General features: G+C 38.9%; 1 protein-coding gene and 1 pseudogene across 1 annotated transcript in view; both read left to right on the top strand.

The window, feature by feature from the left end:
• IGFBP7 (insulin like growth factor binding protein 7) overlaps window positions 1–19,429 on the top strand; it is a 69,679-nt gene that overhangs the window by 22,553 nt on the left and 27,697 nt on the right. The gene's annotated exons all lie outside the window — the stretch shown is intronic.
• Window positions 7,024–7,598, top strand: LOC109394374 (60S ribosomal protein L17 pseudogene; annotated as a pseudogene).

Raw genomic sequence — 19,429 nt, 5'->3', positions numbered from 1 at the left:
ACGCCCATGCCTGAACCATTCACCATCAAAGGGAATGAGACACCATGATTGGCTGACACCAGTCATAATTCACCCCTTGATAATTAACTTTCTTTTAGCATATGAGAAATAGAAGACCCAAACAAACATCTCGTTTGCCATCAAGGAAGAAAGGGCCTGCTTGTTAGGTATATAATCAACAGTATTTGCAACAATTTGCTGTCTCCTAATTTGCTACCATGTTTCCCTGAAAATAAGACCAGGTCTTACATTAATTTTTGCTCCAACAACCTACATTTATTCATTTATTGATGTACAAAAATCTGTATTTATTCAAACAGTCATGTCTGGCTGACAATCTTAACTGGGGCTTATGTTTGGGGTAGGGCTTATATTACGAGCATCCTGAAAAATCATGCAAGGGCTTATTTTCCAGTTAGGTCTTATTTTCGGGAAAACATGGTATCATGCCAAATTATGTTGTGGCTTTCAATCTTCAAATATAATGACACCAAATCTATGAGAATCCTCCTGTTAATTGCAATTGGTAGACATCACACATACAAAAGTGAGTCTTTAAGGGTGACATATGCAATGTGTTTGAGCCTCTTTTCAAAATACCCTCAATTCTCTTGGATAAATTAGATACATAGTTTTCTACCATAGTATTAATTTTTTTACATATAATGTTACATTAGTTTCAGGTGTACAGCATAATGATTTAATATCTGTATATATTGCAAAATGATCCTCTAAATAAATCTAGTCAACATCTACCACCAAACCAAATTACAAAAACTTTTTTTCTTGTAATGAGAACTTTTAAGATTTAGTCTCTCAGCAATTTTCAAATGTGTAGTACAGTATTAACTATTGTATATTCACCATGCTATACATTACATCCCCAGGACTTACTTATTTTATAACTGAATGCGTGTACCTTTTGACCCCCTTCACCTATTTTGCCCACCCTTCCCCACTGACAACCACCAATCTTTTCTCTGTATCGGAACTTGGTTGGGTTTGGGAGGGGTGGTTGTTTGTTTTTTATATTCTTCATATAACTTTCTCTGTCTGATTTATTTCACTTAGCAAAATGCCCTGGAAGTCCTTCCATGTTGTCACAAATGGCAAGATTTCATTCTTTTTTATGGCTGAATAATATACTTTTGTGTGTACATACCACAGTTTCTTTATCCATTCATCCATTGATGGACACTTACGTTTTTCCCATATCTTGGCTATTGTAAATAATGCTACAGTGAACATGGGAATGCATACTTTTTTTGAGTAGTGTTTATATTTTCTTTGGATATATACCCAGAAGTGGAGTTTCTGGATCATATGGTAGTTCTATTTTTAATTTTTTGAGGAACCTCCCTACTGTTTTCCACAGTAGCTGCACCAATTTACATCCCTGCCAACAGTGCACAAAGGTTCCCTTTTCTCCACATCCTTGCCAACACTTGTTACTTTTTGTCTTTTTGATAACAACCATTCTGACAGGTGTGAGGTGGTATTACATTGTGGTTTTGATTTGCATTTCTCTGCTGATTAGTGGTGGTAAGCACCTTTTCTTGTATCTATTGGCCATCTGTATCTCCTCTTTGGAAAAGTGACTATTCTGATCTTCTGCCCATTTTTATTCAAATTATGTGGTTTTTTTGCTATTAAGTTGTATGAGTTCTTTATATATGTTGGATACTAACCCCTTATCAGATATATGGTTTGCAAATATTTTCTCCCATTTAGTAAGTTTCCTTTTATTTTTATTTTTTTTTATTTTTTAGGTTGCCTTTTAATTTTGTTGATAGTTTCCTTACTGTGCAGAAGCCTTTCCGTTTGATGTCCTCATACTTGTGGTTTTTTTTGCCTCTGTTGCCTCTGCTTTGGGTTTCAAATTCAAAAGTCATCACCAAGACATCAATCAAGGAGCTTACCACGCCTGTTTTCTTCTAGGGGTTTTATGGTTTCAGGTCTTACATTCAAGTCTTTAATCCATGGAGAGTTGATTTATGTATATGGTGTAAGATAGTTGCATTCTTTTGCATGTTGTCCAGTTTTCTCCACACCGTGTATTGAAGAGACTGTCCTTTCCACATTGTATGTTCTTGGCTCCTTTGTGATAAACTAATTGACCATATGTTCATGAGTACTTCTTTCTTTCCAGTTTAGATGCTTTTTATTTCTTTTCCTTGGCTCATTGCTCTGACTAGGACTTCCAATATTATGTTGAATGAAAGTGGTGAGAGTAGGCACCCTTGTCTTGTTCCTAATCCTAGAGAAAAAAACATTCAGCTTTTCACCATTGAGTATGATATTAACTGTGGGCTTGTCATATATGGTCTTTATTATGTTGAGTTAAACTCCCTCTGTACCCAGTTTGTTCAGAGTTTCTATCATGAATGGATTTTGAATTTTGTCAAATGTTTTTTCTACATTTATTGAGATGATCATATGATTTTTATTCTTCATTTTGCTAATGTGGTGTATCACATTGATTGATTTGTGGATGTTGAACTATCCATGCATACCTGGAATGAATCCCACTTTAATGTATTGTTGGATTCAGTTTGCTGATATTTTGTTGAGGATTTTTGCACTGATGTCTATCAGGGATATTGGCCTGTGATTTTCTTTTCCTGTGGTGTCCTTGTCTGATTTTGGTATCAGAGTAATGCTTGGAAGTGTTTTAATTTTTTGGAAGTGTTTGAAAAGAATTGGTGTTTAATTTTCCTTTGAATGTTTGGTAAACTTCACCCATGAAGATGTCTAGGCCTGGGGCTTTTGTTTGTGGGGAGGTTTTTGATAATGATTAGTCTCCTTACTTTTATGGTCTACTACCATAGTATTAATTTAAATAAGTATTATTGACTATCTAATATATGCAAAGGAGTCTTTGAATTGTAGTGGGATATGGAATGAATAAGGTGTAATTTCTGTCTTTGAGGCTGTCTGACTATAATAAGTATGAAGATAATCATCGTAATTTAAGCCTGTGATAAAATTTTATTGTGTAAGGAGAATAAGTTTCAGAAAGCACCTGAATCTCTTATCTAGTAATTCTCCAGGGAGCAACTCAGCACCAGTTACATAAAAATTAAAAAATTAAAATTCCAGGTAAAAAAATGGAGCTCAGAAGAGTTAGAAAAAAGTATCTTGGACAATACCTTCTTATAAAAATTCAGGAAAAAATTAATTTTACATAAAATTAAGCCCAGAAAAGGATTAAGGTGAATGACATACTAGAAAGAAATTCCATATAAGAAAGAGAGAGAGAGAATGAATGAATACAACATCCCTACAGACAAAGAAAGCATGTCCAAAAGAAATACCTAAAAGACAAATGAAAACTACAACCTACTATTCAAAATGAGCTAAAAGACATTTTTTTAAATACAAGATATGAAATAATAATAGAAATCAAAATTAGAAGAAGTCAAAAAATGAGGTGAGGAGCTTAGGAAATAATTACAAATAAAAAGCAAAATCATTTTAGAACTGAAGGGAAGAAACACACCAAATAATCACAACAGACAATTCCTTAAAAATAGGTCAAAAGGAGGAAAATTGTTAAAATTAAAAAGAAACAAAAAAAATGAAGAAAGATCAAAATTAATAACTATTCGAAATATGCAAAGAAGATCTAACATACAGATAATAGAAGTCACTGAAGAAGAGACCAAAGCAAGAGAACAGATTAAATACTTAAAACTATTAATATATTCTAGAAAACTTCTGAAATATATATATATATATATATATATATATATAAACTACATTTTGGAAGAGCAGAGCGCATACCTAAAAATATTGATCTAGGGGCCGGCCGAGTGGCTCAGTTGGTTAAGAGCTCGCTCAAGAGTTTGAACTCTGAGCAACAGCGGTTCGATTCCCGGCCCAAGCTGAGCAGCTGCTGGCTGCCATCAGGTAGCAGGATGGGTCAGCTTAAAAAATTAATTAATTAATTAATTTAAAAATAAAAATATTGATCCAGGGCTGGCCAAGTGGTTCAGCTGGTTAAGAGCTTGCTTGGGATGCCAGCTCTGAGCGCGGTTCGGATCCCATATTGAGGGCTAGTGATGCTCGCCCTCTACAGCTAAGATGCTGAACAACAGCTCGACCTGGAGCTGGGCTGCTGTGAGGCGCTGGCAACAGTGTAGGCTGCAGCAGGCTGCAGTGGGCTGCCATGAGTTACTACATGAGTGGCTGGTAGCCAGCATGAGCTGCCAAGAGCTGCCGTGAGCGGCCGTCCAGAGGCCGGCGACCGATTGCCTCACCCAGGAAGAGCACAATGATAATACCAACATGGGCCGGTGAAGCAATGTCCTCCACAACTAGACTGAAGAACAAAAGGACAGCAACTTGTCTGTTCCTTCCCCGATTCCCCTACGCTGTTCCCCTCCCCGCAATTCCCCAATAAAATCTTTAAAAAAAAAATATTGATCTAGAATGACAGATATCAAGTCACATTCCAGTCAAATTACTGGGTGTTAAAAGGAAAAAGAAAACAAATCCTTTAAGCATCTGGGTAAAAAGAGAAAGTGACTTATAAGGGAAAAAAAATACCATCAGATCTTTTGACAGCAGCTCTTTATGCCAGAAGAAAATAGAGTAACCATTGAATAATGGAGGCAACTTAGGTTTCCTTGCGGGCTATTTTGTGATCAGTGCCCTGTGAGTGGTGTACAAAAGAAACACTAGACAAGTACAGAAAAAGGAGCCATCACTTCCAACTAGAAAGACTTAATGGAGGAAGATGGAAGTGTTCTCACCTTAAAAAAAAATCTTAGAAAATTTTTAAACTGCTAACATAGTTCAGAATTATAATGCATACACACATGATTTATTCTCAAAATGTTCAACTGTGTATAATACTGGATTCATTGCATACCACCCCATGTCTATATTTTTTCAGTCTTTTTATAAAAAGTACATAATTTCTGGCTAAAAGGATATTTTTAATATTGGAATTTGAATAATTTGTTCTGTGAATCCAGGATGTACTACTGTTAAATAAATGATCTACAAATTTAGTGATTTTTTAGAATAGATGTGATTTAAGCAATATACCTAAATTTTTTATGTATAAATAGAATCCTTGATAATCTAGCCTCTGAGTTGGTTATAATTGGGACAAAAGTGATTATATATAATTAAACAGAAATCTGAGCAAAATTAACTGTCAGTAAAGCACTCTTCATCTTTATTTTGTGATTAATTTTAGATGTTTTATTAGCATATAAAATGGACAGTAGGGTACATTTATATTTTAATGTATAGAGCACCTTAAAACAAATGCTAAAAAGAATTTACATTTATGTAATGCTTTTTATACAAAGTAGTGGCTGCCAAAGTTCAAGGTCAGTTTACCCTACTTCACACCATATGCAAAACAAATTCAAGATGGATTGTTGCCAAAGAGAAAAAAAATTTAATAAGAAATTCAAGATGGATTAAAGGACTAATTGCAAAACAGTAAAACTAACAAAATAGAGAAATTCTGATAATTCAGAAACAATAAAGGAGAAGAATGACAGACATAGCTACATGAAAACTTTAAGTATATATTCATTCATTCATTCATTCATTCATTCATTGTTTTTATTGAGAACATACTATGTGCCAGGCACTCTTCTCAATGCTGAGGATACAGCAATGCACTAAACATTACTGCTTTCAGAGCTTACAAGCCATATGGCAGCCAATACCATAAACAAATAGCCATAAAGAAAACTGAAAACAGTGATGCCTGGAGAATTACTTGCAAAATATATGATAAAGAGCAAATATCTGTAGTAAACAAGAGCTCATATAAATTGATAAACAAATAACCCAGTAGGAAAATGAGCAAAAGTTACAAATAGTAAATTAAAAGGAGAGCCACTACAAATGGCCAATAAACATGTGAAGAGTTGCTCAACCTCACAAGTAATCCCAAAAGTGCAATTAAGACAATGACGTACAGTGTTTCCCCCTTTAGCTTGGCCTGATTTTTAAAAATTCCTCATTCCCACTGCTGGGAAATGTGTGAGGAAATGAGCACTCTTACATGCTATCCCCAAGTCCAAGAATACCTAACAACCTTTTTGAAAGTAATTTAGGAGTGTCTGTTAAAATTAAACAATGTCATATCCTTTGACCCAGAATCATATTTCTGGGAACCTTTTCTACAAAAACAAAAGCACTAATACATAAGGACATAAGTATAAGAATATTTATTATGTCATAGTTTGTATATAGAAAAAAATTGAAATACTCTGAATGTTCTTAAAGCAGTACACCCATGTTATGAAATACAGTAATACCTTGGTTTGCGAGCATAATTCATTCCGGAAGCAAACTACTCATATTGCAAGACATCGCTTGTTTACCAAGTTAAATGTATTAGAAATGTTTGCTCATCTTGCGGAACACTTGCAAACCAAGTTACTCACAATCCAAGGTTTTACTGTACTTTGCAGCTGTGGAAAAGAATGAATTTGAATTATGTGTATTGACCTAAAAAGATCAATATGATCTATTGACTGTTCACAGACAAAAGGCAATTTGTAGGGTAATTGGTATGATATTCTTAATTTAAAAAAGAAAATGAAAAAAGTATATGTATGTATAAACTGTTAACGTAGGTTATTTAGGGAGGTTAGAATTATCGTGAGATTAAAATGGACAATTTACTGCCTCTTTATAGACTTGCCTATTGTTTGAATTGTTATGATGAGCATATACTTTTTTTAACATCATGTGGAAAAACAGTTTAATTCCATGATGTTTTGGAGGGCGGAACCATAATCAATGGTGGAAGTTTCAGGAAGGCTGATTTTTCATTCATCTAAGGAAAAATTTAATAACAATAACAGTGATTCAACAATGGATTTGGGAACCTTGGGTGAGGGTTTCTGGAAGTATTCAGGCAGAGAACCATAGCTGTTGCAGAGAGGACTTTTGTATCTAGTTTGAGGGCTAGACTAGATGACTCTAAGATTCATTTCAACCCCAACAGTTTTAATAATAGCTTAATCAGCTCTTCCAGAAAGTGGCCTGAGGTGACCTCTCAAAATGGTTCGTTATTCTCTTGACCCGGAGAACCCCACAAAACCATGTAAATCGAGAGGTTCGAATCTACGGGTTCATTTTAAGAACACTCGTGAAACTGCCCAGGCCATCAAGGGTATGCATATCTGAAAAGCCACCAAGTATCTAAAGGATCTCACATTACAAAAACAATGTGTGCCCTTCCGTTGTTACAATGGTGGAGTTGGGAGGTGTGCCCAAGCCAAACAGTGGGGTTGGACGCAGGGTCGGTGGCCCAAAAAGAGTGCAGAATTTTTACTGCACATGCTTAAAAATGCAGAGAGTAATGCTGAACTTAAGGGTTTAGATGTAGACTCTCTAGTCATAGAGCACATCCAAGTAAATAAAGCTCCCAAGATNAGATGCGGCGCAGAACTTACAGAGCTCACGGACGGATCAACCCCTACATGAGCTCTCCCTGCCACATTGAGATGATCCTAACTGAAAAGGAACAAATTGTTCCTAAACCAGAAGAGGAGGTTGCACAGAAGAAAAAGATCTCCCAGAAGAAACTGAAGAAACAAACACTTATGGCCCGTGAGTAAATTCAACATCAAATAAATGCTAATAAAAGTAAAAATAATATAATAATTAATAATAATAATATTAGCTTAATCATATTATATAATGATGTGTGTAATCATTTTATATTAAAGGTTTTTTAATTGAGATATAATTGACATTACATTACATTAGTTTCAGGCGTACAATATAATGATTTGATATTTGTATATGTTGCAAATTTTTTTTCTTGTGATGACAACTTTTAAGATCTAGTATCTCAGCAACTTACAAATAGATGATACGGTATTATTAACTGTAGTCACCATGCTGTACATTATCTCTGTGACTTATTTATTTATAACTGGAATTTTTGTACCTTTTGACCCCCTTCACCCATTTTGCCCAGCCCCACACCCACCCACCTCTGGCAACTACCAATCTGTTTTCTGTATCTGTGAGTTCAGTTTTTGTTTGGTTGTTTATTTTAGATTCCACATATAAGTGAGATCATATAATATTTGCCTTTCTCTTTCTGACTTATTTCACTTAGCATAATGCCTTCAGGGTCTATCCATATTGTTGCAAAAGGCAAGAGCTCCTTTTTATGACTAAATAATATTTCATTGTGTGTGTATATGTATATATACACACCATATTTTCTTTATTAATTTATCTGTTGATGGACACTTAGATTGTTTTCATGTCTTGTCTATTGTAAATAATGCTGCAATGAACACAGGGGTGCAGATAGCAAAATTTTTGAGTTAGTGTTTTCATTTCCTGCAGCTAAATACCCAGAGTGGAATTTCTGGATGATATGGTAGTTCTATTTTTAATTTTTTTAAGAACCTCCATACTGTTTTCTATTAACTGTCCCCTGCCCACATCCTTATGTCATCCCGATCTAAGAGACTTCAAACATGATAGCTCTAAAGATACCTGTAGAAGAAGAGCTCTCTGAGACCAGAATTTGGGACCCACGCCGGTCTAGAAAGAATAATTCCAGCATATCCTCTGCAAACTCTACTTACTCTCAGGAAAGCCTTTCTTATTGTGACTGATACCCTTTAGGCTGAAGCTTCTACCCGTTTCCTCCACTTCAAATATTAGAGACAAAGAATCAGAAATGTTTCTTGGCCTCAAAAGGACCTCCTAGATAATTGCTTCAACCTCCCTCTTTTAGAGATGAAAAAACTGAGGACCAAGTAGAATGTGTAACCTGCCTGTGGTGAGAACTGGTAACCAAACCCACTTATCCTACCTGCCACACCAGTGCACTTTCTGTTGCCCTAATCAGTCCTGTCTCTTAGATACACACCAGCATCACCTAGTTGGTTCTACATACAATGACTTTTGCTCACTGATACCAGGTATGTTAGATGCATACTACTTACATAACATCTAAAGTATGTAAACTGATATATCAGTGTCGAAGTCCCAGAAAGGCAACGTAGGAGTGTTTCAGAGTCAGGATAAAACTCTGAATGCTCCTCATTTTGTGCTGAGGACCTAGAACCTCCACTGGTTCCAGGCTCCCTGCTGGGGCTTTGTTTTCAAATCAAGACCCCACAGGATTAGGAACCAAGAGGTTTTTTTCACACCTATTCAAAACTGAAGCCCTGCCACCATCAGGAAGCTCAAGTTCTTTGCTCAGCTTCAGCTTGTGTTTGGACTCAGTGAAAATGCCTGGGTGGTAATGGGTGCTTCCAGCACCTAATGATTTCTGCACAAGGTCCAAGCATTCCTCCTTGTCTGGTGAGGGTCCCACACACCAAGAAGGATGTGACTAATAAAAATATGACTTCAGAGACTCTACAAGTCTAGACAACCTCTGATAAACACTTAAACAGAAGTCAAGAATGTTTTCCTTTCTGAAGGGAAACTATGTGGCCTGTGGTGTGAGTGGGAGTGGGATAGAGGAGAATAAATCTAAACATCAGCTTCCTCCTTTCATAATTCTTAAGCATTTTAACAGCAGCCATTTTTAATTCCCTGACAGGCTTTCATACTTATAACCGATAGCTGGATGTGGGCCACAGAAAAGAGGAACAGGATCTATGAAAAAAGGGCAATTCCAAAGTGATTACCAGGCAAGTTTAAAACTAAGCTGGACATTGGGGCCAGTTTCCCTGGTTACCCCCCTGAGGCCAGGAATGCTCTAAAAGGTATCCACTCAAGGTACGCTTTAAGTAACCAGGTTGGGATTCTCACTTCCTGTGCTGACAAAAGGGGGAAGCTCTACAGAGGAAATGGAAATGGGGGTTGACTTCCGGGGAGGAAAGGTGAGGTGTTTCAGATGGTACCTCTCAGCATCCTCAACCCACCAAAGAAATTCCCGGAATGTTGGCCCAGGACAGGAAGGAGAGACCAGAGAACCAACATAGACATCCCCTTAGCAGGAGAAAGGAAAGCAGCAGCATAGTTTCTGTTTTTTTAATTTTTATTGGGTAACAGTGTGTTTTTTCCAGGACCATCAGCTCCAAGTCAAATCATTGCCCTTCAATGTAGTAGTGGAGGGTGCAGCTCAGCTCCAAGTCCAGTCGCCATTTTCAATTGTGGGGAGGGGCGTAGCCCACCATCCCATGTGGGAAGCCAACTGGCAACCTTGTTGTTAAGAGTACACACTCTAACCAACTGAGCCACGCAGCTACCCCAGCAGCATAGTTTTTGAGACCCAAAGTGCTCTCATTGGTAGTGCTGATCCAACTCATGTCTGAGCACTTTCCTTCGCATTGGCTGTTTGGTTTGTCTCCTCACATTTCCTGGACAGGTATGTATTGCATGAAAGAGCCAGGGTGTGGGTAAGACCAGCATTCTCTCTGTCCGATTCTAAATAAAAAGTAAGAAAATAAATGTGCAAGAAAAGACATTGATGTTAACTTTAGTAAAGACCTTCAGGTATCTGAAATCAAGATTCTTTTGAATATCCTCGTTTGTTATTTCAGCCATTACCCCTAAGGCCAGGAACTCTCAGGACCAAAGTAGGCAGAATGCAGTTGTGTCCGTTTTTCTCCTTTGAATTTTAAGCAAGTGGAGAAATAACCTCATTTTGAAACATAAGTATTCCCATACTCAGTTTTAGACATTTCTTGCTTTTGGGGGAGAGTATATTTTATTTTTAAAAGCCAGTCTTCAGAAACACATTCACTTGTTTGTTGGTTCATTCATTCACAGTTATTCATTCATTCATTCATTCATTTGTGGGGCTGGAAAGAGCCATATTGATGGGCCATTACACCAAAAACTGGGAATCATAGTCAGGAGAAAGTTATGGACTTAAACCTACCATAGAATCCTAGCCCTTCTACTGATAAGCTCTGTGACTCTCTGTGCAAGATGTTTAACCTTTCAGAACCTCTGACTTCTTATCTGTAAAATGTGGCTAATAAGCATAACCACCTCATTGGATTATTGTGAGAATTACCTGAAATGACATAAGGAAGAGCCTGCAACTGTGCCTGGCATATAATAAGCTCAGTAAATGGTAGCAGTGTCAGTGTTAGCGGTGATGGTAAGGGCAGTAGTAGTTTTTATTAATAGTTATTATTTATTGAGACCAACAGCATAAGAGTGATAGAGCAAAGTACTATTAGATGTCAGTGGAGGAGAGATTGCTGGACAGAAGGTACTTGGAAGATTTCATATAATTTGCCTTGCTAGCTTTCTTTCCTTTGAGCTCTTTGTTATTTTTTTTTAAATCACATGTTAGTGGAGAAATTGGGAAATTCCTTTTCTTTGGCATTTCATTTTCTATTGCGTTCCTGAGGACTGCAGCTTTGGTACCAGATTCAACTGAAGTCCACATCCCAGTATTTGCTTGAGCTTGGAGTGCCAGAGTAATTATTCCGTCAATTATTTGTCTTTTTAAAGTGTGCTTACCTTGAAGAGCCTCTGCAAAGGAGGACCGTGTTAATGTGTAACGCGGAGATAAGCAAGGGCTGCTTTCTTTCTTTCTTTCTTTCTTTCTTTTTTTCATGGCTGTTCAGCTGGAAAACTGAAATGGTTTCTATTTGCATCTCATCGAGCACTGTTGAAAGGTGGGGGAGAAAAGGCTTTTACTAATGAAGTACAGCGGGATGTGAATGTTAGCAACACAAAATGCGATGAATCACCTGCAGTTTGTTGTTGTTTTAAGAAGAAAAGGAAATTATAAGACAGTGTAATAATCTTGCTTGAAGAAGTGAGGGTATTCAGCAACAAGACCACAAAGAGGAATACCCTGACTTGGTTGAACCAAGTTGCTGTGTGCTTCTCTTGTAGACGGAATGAATGATTCCCACTTGTGTGGACGGCAAGGTCATTTTTCTCACCCTAAATATAATAGAAGGCATTAGTCATGGGGGCTGGAGGACAACATTTGGGACAAGAAGAAATGAACAGCTGCGGATGGAGGCATTGAGTTGAGGCATTGAGGAGGATGGGGAACCCTTGGAGCGGAGTCAACTCTGCCCAGGCAGCTCCCAGACCTGCGGGGGCAGGTGGTGGAGCTGGTGCGCTCCAGCCCTAACAGCTCTGTTGGTAACTTTCCGTTGTTAGAGAAACCTCCTAGTCATCATCCAAGTGCATTTCTGAAATGCCTGACTGCTCAGGGCTCTGTGAGCTATGGATGTAGACTAAGAAGACGAGATTGAAAGCAAACACTGGATCTTTTACCACGTTTCCATCAACCGCAACAAGTAGTTTACTTGTATGTTGGTTCATTAATATATCAAGGTGGAATTTTGGGTCACCTATAAGGAAATATGGGATAGTGGTTAAGAGCCTGGGTTCTAGAACCAAATTGCCTAGTTTTGAATCCCAGCTCAACCATTTTTGAACCTCGTGACTTTGGCAAATGACTCAGCCTTTCTGTGCCTCAGTTTTCACCTCTGTAAAATGGGAGACAGCCCCAATTCACAGGGTTGTTGAGAGGGTTAGATCAGTTACACATCTGAATGCTCATCATGAGTAGTCAATGAATAGGTATTGCTTTTAACAGGCAAGAGCGAACTGAGGATGAAAAAGTAACGTGAAATTGGATCATCGTGTATGGTAGTTAGGAATTATGAAAAGTCATTTTGTTCAGCCCCTCCCTTAACCAGGACAGCAAATCCTATCACATTTTGAAATGACTATCTTGAAATTATAAATAACAATGACCATTTATTGAGTGTTTACTGTGTGCCGGACAGCATGGGAAGCCCTGTGCATGTATCATAACAATCCCACAAGGTCCAGGTACTGTTATTACCCCATTTATAGATGAGAAAACTGAGGATCAAAATGTTAAGTAACTTACCCAAGGTCACCTAGATTAGAACGGAGACCTGTCTGAATCCAGACATTGTGTTAACACAGCAATTCCTTTCCCTTTGCGTTCCATTTTCTATTACATTCCTGAAGACTGAAGCTTTGGAGCAGAAGTCAGCTGAAGGCTACTATTGGGTTGTCGGAAAAGTAATGACGCACTTTTGCAACGAAAAACATAGAAAAAATACATCATGACTTTTCCGACAACGCAATACATCTAAACATTTGCATTGGATGTAAAGTGCCAGGGTAATTTTATTTGGCTTTTTAAAATGTGCTTCCCTTGAAGAACCTCTGCAAAGGGAAAACTGGCATTATTGTGTTCTGTGGTCTCACAGAAGCAAATGGGTAATATCCATGCTTTGTTTATTCCATATAAATCCAGGGCACCATATTTTGAAAAATACTTTCATTCTGTTAATCTTGAGTAAATCATTTCCCAATGCTAGTGAGGTTAGCTATTTAAAAGATATAATAATATTAAGTGATTAAAAAACAATTCCTTTGGAATCAGTTAACTGGATTTGATTAAATAAAGTGAAGACTTTGTCCCTGATAACTCAGCCATCACTCATATACACACACGACTACGTTCAAGGAAGTCTGTTTATTGTTGGACATCTTTGTCTACCAACAAACAGGTTGTTAACTTGACCTTAAATATGTAAAGCATCTTTGATCTTAGTGCTTCCTTCTGGAGTGACTAAAATCAAAATTTCTCATTCCCTGATATGGCATCCCTTCAGATGTTAGAAGATATTTAACAGTACAGTAATACCTTGGTTTGCAAGCACAATTTGTTCCGGAAACAAACTACTCGTATTGCAAGACATCACTTGTTTACCACGTTAAAATGTATTAGGAATGTTTGCTCGTCTTGCGGAACACTAGCAAACCACGTTACTCGCAATTCAAGGTTTTACTGTACTTTCCCACCTCAGACTTCTCTTTAAGTTGAACACCCTCATACCAGCTGTATTGGTTTTCAGACCCTACATCATCCTTTGATGGGCTGGTTCCACTCGACCGCTTAAACGGGACCCAGGGCTGGTCACATCAGTACAGAACACAGTGGAGCCATAGACGCACACGAATGCAGACCAAAAGGGCTGGCTTCTAGCCTCTTAGCCTCATCCATGTCATGGTGGACTCCATGAAGGCAGAGTGACCAGCAGCAGCCGCCAAGGGAAGAGCTTCCAAAAGCTGTTTCTGAGTGGTCCATGTCAGAGACTTTGTGTCATTGCTGTTGTTTATATTTCAAGTGAGAATTTCTCATTATGTTGGTTCTACCAAAGAGATCCTTGGTATTCAAGATTGTTATAGACTATTCCTAAATTCTCAGGTACAAGCTCTCAATTTGAAGAGAGGGTCCTCCTTTTTATAATAGGGGACATTCCTAGCTGTATTTATCATAGATCCGTGTTACAGATAGACAAGGATGCATGGAATGGGAGATACTTAAAATCAGATCTGAAACATTTGGGTGGTTCCTTTATGAATAACAATTACACTGCCCTGCTTTGTGTCTACCCTTTTTTCTCCGAAGTGAAATTATTAGACTTTATTTTTCCACTTGTCAAATTCTCTTTAGGTTTTTAACTGCTGTGTTGAACTCTTCTTTCCCAAAGGCATTTAGATTTTAGATTTTTTTAAAATATTTTTGCTTCACTGAAGTTTCATGTGCTTCTTCTGGCTTTATAGTTACCTTGTAGAAATCTCATTAGAAAAGCACTTTAATATATTACTTGGCAACCAGACATCTGACAGGGTTGTAGTTCATTAGTTAAGAAACCTCCCCAAGCTTGGAGGAATGGACATTCCTCTGAATTGGGAAGCTTTGATCGCTCCTGCAGGAACCAGGATTTGTTTTAATGCGTTTGCGGGGAAGGGGAAGAGGTACTCTAACTCTGGCAAAATAAAAACAACACTGATTAAGAAAACAATGAAACATTCTTTAAAAGAAATGTATTCAAGTTAGTCTTATTCTGTGGTATCTCCTGAGTCCTTTGAACACAGCTCATTTGAGAAAATGGGTCCCCTTTTGATGGGCAAGAAGCTAGTTAAACAGCCTCACACCAGAGCGCAGATTACACTGAAATGATCCTAATGAGGATGGACTTTTCAGAGCTATATTCATTTTACCGTGAATAAATGGGTTCAAGTCTTATTTCTGGGTTTTTAATTTTCAACTTTGAATTTGGAAACTACCAAATTCCTTCAAAGCTGTGGCGTGCAGAGAAGGTTCTGAGTAATAGGATAGCTTGTTTTTTAAGAAAGATACCCTTTAGCAAAGCACTAGGCTTTGAAATGTTATCAGTCAAGGGACCAACAGGCGCAAATTTCCCCACTTGACAGTTTTTCTTGAGTTCTAACCAGATTTAATATCTCATACAAAAAAAAAAAAAAGAAAGCTATCCTGAGGTCTTCTAGTGCATTCAAATTAGATAATGCTATATTGTTTTAACACAGATTAAAGCAAATGAAATACAATTTAAGTTCCTAAAGCATTATAGCACTTGGGTGCCGGTGACTTTTTTTTTTTTTAATTTAGGAGCTGTGTCTTTTTTAATTCAAAGACTTAAAAGAAGCAAGCTGCCTGAAAAGGTGGTTTAAAAGAATGCTCAGTTATTATAATGGTATAAATAGGACAGAACACAAGTGGTACTGTGAAGGAGGGGCTTTCCTCCAGCTGCAAGAGATAGGAAAACGAATGGAGAGCTTTGACAAGAGTGACTTAAGCCCCTGACATAAGGCTGGAGAGTAAACGCGAGGGTAACCATGTAGCGAGATATCTAAGTGAAGCCAGTCATACTGGCAGACTTGCCTGAATGAGAGGCAGAACCCAGATGCCAGTTCTGGCTCACTTGTACCTTTTCACACCTTCAGAGGCAATTAGGAGAGAAGACGGAGGGCAGGGCCAGAAACAATAAAATGGTTTTGTTCTGGGTTAGGGATGCATTTTCCAAAGAGGAAATTGGGGCGGGCAGTTTGAGGACATGCGTGCTCATACCAGGATAGTAGCTGAGTAAGCTGCTGGCCTCAGGCAGGTTACTAAGCCCCCCCTCTTCACCTCTGGGCGATAGGGGCCACTGTGGCTCCCAATCAGTGCTGCAGAACTGTGCTGAGGGTCGAGTAATCTAACACACTTTAGAAAGTTCTCCACAATGGTCGGTAGTGGTGAGGGAAGTTGCAGGTGATGGTGGTGGTGACTGTGGTCGTGTATTTGGGCTGACATCTAGCCTGGCCAGTTACTACGTAGTTGAGGAAGCTTATGAGGCTACCCAAAAAGGCCCATCCAAGTCTGACCCCCATGAATCAGACACCCTGGCCATCGTGAGCAGTTCTGGGGCATTCTTTATAACGACCTCCCTTCCCCCAGCCAGGGTTCCCAATCCCCAGAGGAAAGCTGTTCAAAACAAGCCCTCCTATGCAGACCCAAAGTGTTGAAAGCCAGTGTAGACCTGCTTTTCTAAGTACCTTGATATCATAATACCAGTGTGGCTTCTTTAGACCTGTTATGATACTTATGGAGGCCAGCCCTCTCTGCTGAGCTGAGTGCTGCACTGAGCGCTGGGCTGAGGGCCTAGTGTGTGCTGTTAGGAGGACACGCACCCACTCAGTGACCATCCAGGGAACAACAAAGGGAGGCCATCTTACCTTGTGTGTTGGAACTTGCCTGTGTTTGGAGATCTGGGATTGGTTAGTTGAAGCCTGAGTGATCAAGAACCAGGTACAATGCCAGACTGAACGCAAGCATTTTTTTTTTTTGTCAGCACAGATGGAGAAAGGAAATAGACATGCTAGATGTGACAGCCCCAAATAGGCCTCCTGCTGAGTGACCCCTGTCTCCTTACGCACACAGAACTGCCCTGATTTCCTGAGACGTGTGCTCAGTGACAGCATGGAATGCAGTGCTGACGAGAAGAGGCTTTCCGAGGCTCTAGCAGAAGGAGCATTCTTTGTAAATTCCAAGCCAGTGTTTCATACCCCAGATATATCAACAACAGCGCCTGCAGCAGGACCTAGAGTTGTGCATGGATGGACATCACTTTTGACCAAAATGCACTCATGCTGCACCTTGTACCAATTCACATACTTCCTCTAGCCAGTTTTCACCACCACCATATGCACGTGGACCCAAGGGACTTCGTCCACCTGGTGGGCCAGGTGTGTTCAGAGCAGAAGAAATAGCATGGTAGTGTACAATGAACACGTGGGGAGAGCCCATCTATAGATACATTGGCCTTTTTTAACTAGCCGTTTTATTTCTGTGCACTATTTGATACATTCAGATGTGTGTGTCGTACCATTCAACATTGATCCACAAGACTGGTCACACTTGTTTTGCAGGATGAGTCCATCTTAATCATAGAAAAATGCACTGCGGACCCCCTGTGTTCATTGCTCATTACCCCTCCCCCACACTTTTCAAACTGGCTTGAGTTGTCTTAGACATCCAGAAGAGAAAACAAAGGTGTTCTTATTAAAGCTTTTGGTTTTACATTTTGCATATTTTGATTTGAGAGCGATTATGATCTCAGAGAGGTTCAGGCCTGCAGTAGGAGACTGAGAGCCTTCCATCACTGTAAAAGAGGCGCCCACCTGTTTGAACTAGAGCATAATGCAGAGGAGTGATGCAGGACTGACTTCTTCCTCCCACAAATTCACCTTTTAAATGGCTGGCACTTTTTTCTGTCCCCAGAGGGATTTGTTAAATGTGGTTTTCAGTGGGACATGTGCTTTTTTCAATTTTGTTAGGCGTAATGGAAACAAATAGGTAATCAGGCTCTGTGTTAGTATAGTAAGACAATCAGACTTTTGCAGAAACTGGGGAGGCAGGCAGGACATGGGCAACAAAGATAGAAAAAGCTCTGTCAAATATGAAATAGGTATTTCTCTGGTTTTCATTTTTATTTAAACCAGCCTCTTCTTTATAAAATTAATTTCTTCATAAGACAACATTATACAGTGAATCCGATCAAATTTTGAGGGAAAAATGTCTCGCTCTGGGAGGACTTCTAGAAGAAAGAGAGACTCACGTGAAGACTCGCATAGGAAATCTAAAGAGAACCCCGTGTGCTGAGGGGCCCCTGCTGGAGGAACGTGCATTTGTGTGTTGTTGTTATTGTTGTTTAGTAGTTTCAGGTGTACAAAACAAGGTAATAGTTAGACATTTACACCCCTCACAAAGTGTAACCCTCCTCTCCTAATCTACTGCCCCCTGACAGCATATATATGTTACAATTCCACTGACTCTATTTCCTATGCTGTACTCCACATCCTGTGACCATATATATATATTAAATTATAGTTGACATACAATATTATTCAGCTTCAGCTTCAGGTGTACACTGCTGTGGTCAGGTATCTACACCATCCATGAAGTGGTCTCCCTAATAAGACAAGTGTCCCTCGGATACCCTACAAAATCTTTACAACATTATTGATTATATTCCCCAAACTGTCATTCGTATCCCCGTGGCAATATTGTGTTTTGTTGTGAGGGACCATAAACAACCTAGAGAGATAGAAACCTCAATAATTGGAAGATGTGTAGCTTCCTGACCAACTTCTCTCTGCTTATTTGCTGTTTTTATTATTCTCTTCTGCTGCCTCCAGCCCCATAGGTAGCCCAAGACTCTCTGATGGCCATTCAAGCTTCCACACCAATTTGAGTTTCTTTATTGAGGCAAGTTAATGTGTCTTGATGGGAATAGACTGTCTTGAAACAATACAAGGGGAGGGTGTAATGGTGTCCTTCATCCTGACTCCTGGAAGCAACTTAGAGGAAAGCCTGAGAGCAGTAGACCAGGTGGGAGCCAGCCCAGACTTCAGTCACCCACCTGGACCCTCCCTCATGTCTGGGCAAGGGGCTCAGAACGTTTCTCTAGTCTTGGCCAGAAAGGCTCCCTCCAGAGCTTTGGTTTTTCTCTCAGAAGGGGCCTACCCCTAAGAGTGGTATTTGAATAGCTTCACAGAATTAGCTTTTAATGTAAAAAAAGTATCAGGCTGAGGAATGACTACAGAGAAAGGATACTCCAACTGTCAGTCAACTTTGAGAGCATTAGTGTGTGTTCTAAATTTAATCATAATTTGCCCCTTCCTCCTTGTCCTTATAATATCCAAAGTTTCTTTTTATTCCCCCCCCCAATGCCTTCACTAATCCCATTATGTGGCAATGATAATAAGGTATATGCACCATGAACATTCAACCCGTCGTGTGCCATTTCCCTCTTTTAATCATTTCTTCTTTCTGTGGAAAATGACACAACAGAAACTTGCCATCTATATGTTCTGCATTTTGACCCAATCATGTATTAATGAATAGAAAGTATTTCAGTCTCCTTTATTTTTTTCTGCCATCACTGATGTAATGCATGGCCCCTCTTCTCTGTGTGTGGTTAGCATTGTTTATTTGAGTGACTTCACTGGTTTCTGTTTTGCTCTCTACCCTTTTCCTTGGGTATTGTGTCTGCACTGTCTTTGCTGTACAATTAGAAAGTAAACTGGTAATATCAGTCCTTTGATGGGAGTTTATCTTTTCAAATACCCAGGTGTTTTTTTAAGCTCACTTCTTTTAAAA

Source organism: Hipposideros armiger, unplaced genomic scaffold (genome assembly GCF_001890085.2).
Source record: "Hipposideros armiger isolate ML-2016 unplaced genomic scaffold, ASM189008v1 scaffold_420, whole genome shotgun sequence".
In the NCBI taxonomy this organism is placed as follows: Eukaryota; Metazoa; Chordata; class Mammalia; order Chiroptera; family Hipposideridae; genus Hipposideros; species Hipposideros armiger.
Note: the sequence above shows the minus strand (reverse complement) of the source record. Positions and strands in the feature narration are given on the sequence as shown.